The sequence below is a fragment of the Tenrec ecaudatus genome, chromosome 3 (assembly GCF_050624435.1).
Source record: "Tenrec ecaudatus isolate mTenEca1 chromosome 3, mTenEca1.hap1, whole genome shotgun sequence".
In the NCBI taxonomy this organism is placed as follows: domain Eukaryota; kingdom Metazoa; phylum Chordata; class Mammalia; order Afrosoricida; family Tenrecidae; genus Tenrec; species Tenrec ecaudatus.
This window is the reverse complement of record NC_134532.1, coordinates 34,891,630-34,898,073: the sequence shown is the minus strand read 5'-3', so window position 1 is coordinate 34,898,073 and position 6,444 is coordinate 34,891,630.

Genomic DNA, 6,444 nt, shown 5'->3' with positions numbered 1-6,444 from the left:
TCTATAAAATGTAAAAAACAAAAGCCCAAGGAGCTGTTACTCTGCTCTCTATGGTTCTATGAGTCAGAATTCACACAACAGCTCTGACTTTATTGTTCTTTTAAATGCATTTTCTTATTCCATATAAGTAAAACCTTAGAGTTTTGTGTATTTGCAAACCGGAGGGAAAAACAAGAGATACATCACTTCAACCATGGTGCTTGGCAAAGTATAGGGGCAGCAAACAAGAGGAAACTTTTTAGATTGATAAAGGTGAGACAAGGGGCTCAAATATAAGAACAATTATGGGGACGGTTTAAGGCAAGCCAGTGTTTCTCCCTGTGGTAATAGGGTCACTATGATTTGGAACTAACTTAGTGACACCTAACAACAACCTCTCTTGTACAGGGACTGTATGTACAATAAGTACTGAAATGTTAGAGTGTTTCTTTTTTAAATAAGCAGTAAAATAATAATCATTCCAGAATCTTGTTGAAAATATATAACCATGTTGTTTTTTTTTAAGGGTAGAATTAATATTTTATTGTCATTTACAATCAGATGGTAATTGATTATTCCTTTTTTAAATACAAAAAGATTTACACAGCTGATGGCTAGTTACATTTTCAGGAAGCATAATTAACTCATTAATGGTAGCTTCAAGTTTTTCCTTATTAGCACCAGAAAATTCACCCACCTTTATACAACTGAAATGCTGGCATACATTTGACTTCGCACTCAGAAGCGACGTCCTAGGAGTCATCCGCATCAACTTCAAGGCAGGCCGCATTGCCAGACTTTGCACACAGGGAATGACAGAAAGGCCCCCACTACGAGGCTGAGAAGTGAATCACACCAAGCTTCTCTCCAGCACTGTTCAGGGCAGCCTGAGAATCCTCCTTGCTATCACTCTGCTTCACTATTTTGACCACTGGGCTTTGTTGAGTGACCAGGGTCACAAGAGGAACAAAACAGGACAAGGCACTGGACTGAGCTTCACATATATATCTTAATAGAGAATACATGCTGATGATTATCAGACAATATCTACAAGATACAAATTATTATGAGAGGCAGAGGGTTGCATGAACAAATCTCAAATTCCCTTAGGATATTTTTCCAACCTTGGGCCTCTACTCAAGCACTCCCTCAATGCATGAATAATTTCTTTAATTAAATTGGAACTCTGTGATGCTCACCCTCCCGACACAACTGCTGAAGCCAAAGCAGGTGAACAAGCAAATGTGGTGAAGAAAGCTGATGGTGCCCGGCTATCAAAAGAGATAGTGTCTGGGGTCTTAAAGGCTTGAAGATAAACAAGCGGCCATCTAGCTCAGAAGCAACAAAGCCCACATGGTAGAACACACCAGGCTGTGTGATCACATGGTCCTGAAGGGATCAGTTATCAGGCATCAAAGAACAAAAAAATCATATCATTGGCTGCACACCTCCATGATATGATAAGACAAACGGGTGCATGAGCAAATGTGGCGAAGAAAGCTGATGGTGCCAGGCTATCAAAAGAGATAGTGTCTGGGGTCTTAAAGGCTTGAAGGTGAACAAGTGGCCATCTTGCTCAGAAGCAACAAAGCCCACATGGAAGAAGCACACCAGCCTGTGCGATCACGAGGTGCCAAAGGGACCAGGTATAAGGCATCATGCAAAAAAAAAAAAAATGTATACCTGCAAGATGAAACAATAGTGAAGGACAAAATTCAATACATGTCGATTTCTACAAGAAACCTTATTTATTATTTTAACGCATGAGAAACTTTAAAAGAACATTTTATGACTATAGAGAATATGGGGTAAAATTATAAAATGGACTCTACAATAGAATGTGTTATACAGGTGTTTTAACAATAAAGGAACATATTTGATGATTACATAACTCTATTGGTTTAGGAGAGTAATTAGATCATACATCAGAACAGTTTATCTTTACATTTGTGGAAATGGGATCGATTGAGTTAGAGAGCGCCTATCTCTGACTTTGAGTTCATATTTCAGCTTCACTAAGTGGGATTATTACCAGGGATACAATAATGTAACCGACCACATAAATAGGACAAATAATATGATATGGTGAAGACCCATATCATATTAATAGATGCATAAAAGGCATTTGACAACATCTACCACCTATTCCTGATAAAAACCCTCAATAACATAGAAATAGAAAGGAGAGACCTCAACACATGAAATATATTAAAGGAAACACATTCTGTGTAGGACAATTAGTTGACTGGAACGTGCTCAAAATAGACACTTGTTCACATAGAAAGGTTTCATAAAAAGAGAAATACAGAACCCACAGATTGGGGGGAAATAAATTTTAGCGGTGAGGAGAGGGAGAGAGCAGGGGAGAAGAAGGCAAATGGACAACTGTGCTATTTTCAGGAATTCCCATCTTGATGATCACCTGATCATACACAGGGTGCAGAGCCTGAAATCAGCGTCTGAGTTTCAGAGGCGTCCAGGTGAAAAGCAGGAGAGACGTGGTCAGGTGGAGCAGATGGCAGCAGATGCTGTCAACTGTGTGTCTCTGGCCCTAGCTGCTGGGGTGTCTCTTGGGGAAATTCCCACTTGGGAAGCATGCCTTCTACCCACCACTTTTCTTTTTTTTCTTCCACCACTTTTCTTTCAGTTGGTCTTTGTGCCTGGGCTTGTGTGGTGTTGTGATTCAAATGCAAACGCTTTTCAAATGCAAGCAGGGCCATCCAAAGTGATCAGGTTTCAGCAGGGCTTCCAGACTAAGAAGAAACTACTAAGAATGAATTCTTTGCCATTCCAGGCCCAGAACCTCACCTGCAGGCCCATCCTCCAAGACACCCTCATTATCTCCAGGCCCCGCCCCTTTGCGCAGACACCACCCCACCACCTCCCCAGGTGATACAATTTCCTGCTGACCCACTTCCTCTGAGTGAGAAGGATCCGAGAGGGCGACCCACGAGTTTCTGCAGGTGAGTGTGTTTCTGTGTTTCTGTGCTGACCCCGGGCGCGGAATCCCCCGCAGGCCTGGAGTCCCCAGCTGTGTCCGGGTTCCCGTGGACGTTACACTTCCTGCACCCTGTCCGACAGCGTTCCAGGTTGCCGCGACCCCCTGGGGACATTTCCAGTGAAATCCTTCTTGAATTGGTTGCAGGCTTCTGCCTTAGGGCGCGGGAATACTCTGGTGGATGTTCCTGCTCAGAGCTCTTCCTGCATCCTCACCCCTCCCTCCAGAAAGGCGCGATTGCGGGTGAGTTTTTTTCCTGGGGCCTGTCCCTTCGTGTCAGGTCGTGGGCAGTAGAGCATGGGGACCCCAGAGTGGCCTTTACTGAAAGCAGAGGCCAGCCTTGCAGTCATCGGGCCACCCCACTGCCGACCGAGGTCTGTATTAGAGCTTAACTTCTCAGCACCTTGTTTTGCAAAAGGGTACCAGAGCAGTGACAGCCCCAAATCCCCGCACAGATTAGGTCCTTGCATAGATTGCAGAGCCCCACATGGAGTGAGCCTCCATTGAATGGTTTCTGCCCAGGAACCAAGGTAGTAGGTAATCTGGTCCTCAGGCTTTGCAGGGTGGCTTAGCTTCAACTCTGCAGGCAGCCCATGGAGAAGCAGTCTCTCTTGGAGGTTTGCCTGAGTGTGTGTCCTTGATAGAGGTCACCAAACTGGAGACAGTCCTTCCAGGGGACTCCTAGGCAGGAGCCATGTCCTATCAGCCTTGCCCTGACTGCATTGGTCAGGAGGCCCTGGACCCATCTTGTAAGCCCGCTATCTAAGGATGGAATGTCTGCCATTGAGATGCATGCTTTTGTGGGTTTCCTTTGCCCTGCCCCTCCCCCACACCCTCTTTAGCTCACATCTCAGTTGTGAACCTTGGAAGCCATTTCCACCTCCTGTTGGTGGCTTCCTTCATTCAGGTGATGTGTTTGTGTCCTTGTGCTGTCTTTCCCTCATAAGATTTAATAGATGTTCTCTTTAAACTGTATTTAAAACGGGGTCTCCTTTTCACTCTACTGCATGTTCTTAACCATTTCTGCCCATCAAAAGCTAGTTTGTTCTCTGATTTAGAGCAAAAGGAACTCCAATCTCAAATATAATTTACGGAGAACATTTATTAAGTCTTAAAAGAGATGAAGAGAATCCAAAGACGCAGGAGATCATAGTGCAGTTCAGGGAAACAGTCAAGTCGGGAATCTAATGAAATAAGATTGCAACAGAGGAAACGGTCACACGTTTCTCATTGGAGGAGCATCAATACAGCATTGTTATCAATGGGACTACAGAAGCAGGGACAGAACCGTAACTGAGCCACCTTCATTGCCAGATAGAGCATTTTACAAGATTGTTCCAAGTCCTTCTGACCCAGGCAGTCAGGGCTCAACTGCTAAGGCATGGCTCCAGACTATAGGACCCCCTGCATTGCCTGGAGATAGGTGGATGGTGTCCACTTTCCAAGTTCTGCTGCCTCTGTGCCAATTTAATCTATTTCCTTGCTTGATGATCAGAAAGAATTCAATGGAGGCTTAATCTACAGCCATCTATCCTATAGCGCTTTACTCACCGGAGTGCTAAGACTTTAATCTCTAATACAGCTCCTGAGATTTGTGTCTGCGGATGCTGGACTTTTCCACTTGGAGTGTGAAGAGTCCCAGAGGGGGATGTTTCCCCTAATAAGCCTCACCTCAGAGATTGGTTGCATTGATGGCTCATCTCTCTTTAAACTGCGCTCTTCCCCCCCTGCCGCCGCCCTCTTATGATCCTTCTTGGCTTTTAGAGCTTGCGGGCCCAGATTTAATATCCACTCATATTTTTAATAGGAAATTTTGGCTTCCTTTTACATCCTTTTGATTTGCAGGACCCAGCAATTATTTTACTTACTTATTTTCAAGTCATTTTATGTATTAATCTGGAGAAATAATAGGTCTTCCCCTGTAGTGTTTCAGTTTTGAAAATCCACAGGGCACTTCTACTCTGTTCTGAGGGTCACTGTGAGTCAGAATTGATGTAAGTTAGTGGCACATGCGGTCAAGGTCAGCACTTTTTGGCAATTTCAGTTATTTTATTTTCACAGTCACATAGAATTGAAATCTATCATTTATCCTACTGTATACAGAAAGCGTTTTGAATTATCCTGATGTTTATTAATTAACCAGCTGAATTTAGCTTCTGTATTTTCCAGCTAATGCTTACTTGAGTTGGTCCCCATCCTCCCCAACCCCCTCTCCGCACATGATTTATTTTGAAATCATTAATGGTGGACATACATCCACATCCTAATGGTTGTATACTGTGACTGAACGACCCTAAGTCTCATTTGCTAACCTGCTGACACTGGACTCTCTTTATTTCCATTGTTTATGCTTGCTATTTCTGCATTGGTCCCCAGAACCACCAGATTCAAAATGTTAGTGGGCTGCTGCCCATGCCCATGTTGGATACCAGCAGGAAGTTCCCTAGCTGCTCCATCCCCCTTAGTCAGCGGGTACAGTTGTGATCGGAGGAGAAAAGTATTCCCACCCGTTCGTGGTTTCTTGCTGTATAAACCAGAGTTCGAGTAGTACGCTTGGGGCCCGATGGATTGAGTGCCAGCTGTGTCCTGGCGGCCAGCTCCAGTGAAGCTTTGCATTTGATCCTTTTCCGTGTGGCCCTGATTAATCTTCAGACCTGGATATAACATTTTCTTGGAACCGAATTCTAAGTGTGTAATTCTTTTTATCCTTTTGATTTACTTTTTTCATATGTTAACTCTTTCTTCAATTTTTTTGCATTTGCTGTTCAAGAACTGAGTCCTACTAATAGCTCCTCCTTTGAAAACTTGTGTCATGATTATTTCTAATACAAGGCAACCTCCAGATATATAACTCTTAAATATAGTAAGGTAACATATTATTTGAAATAAGATACCATTTTCTCTGTGCCCCACTGCATGGTAATGCTTGAATGTTCTAGCCTTTTATCCACGTGTTCTTGATCAGAGGCTTGTTTTGTCCACTGCGCTACAGTGGATTCTGTGAGTGATGCCACAGTACCTTACACTCCTCCTTGGGGTTTCTAGGCTATAATCGTCTGTTACCAGATGGCCGCCTCATGGATCACAACTGCTTTCATTTCATGGAGCTGCCAGTCCTTTAACCACTGGAGCAGTGGGGCTTCTTCACGGACTAATTTGGAAAGGCCACGCTGACATGTTGTTCATTATAGACATGGTGATTCTTAATGGGAATTATGTTTGTTTCTGATTTCATCACATTTTCAACACAATATCCATGTGCATACATAGACATGATATACACTCATCATGTTCAATTTTCCCTTTGGTTAGGTGTCATGGAGTTAGTTCCATCTCATGGCTATGTCATGTGTTATAGAGCAGAACAGTTCCATAGTGTTTCTGGAGCATCATGTTTGTGGAAGCAGATCTGTTCTTCCACAGTAATACGGGCTGTTTACCCCATCAAGCCTCAGGGGAACTGTCTA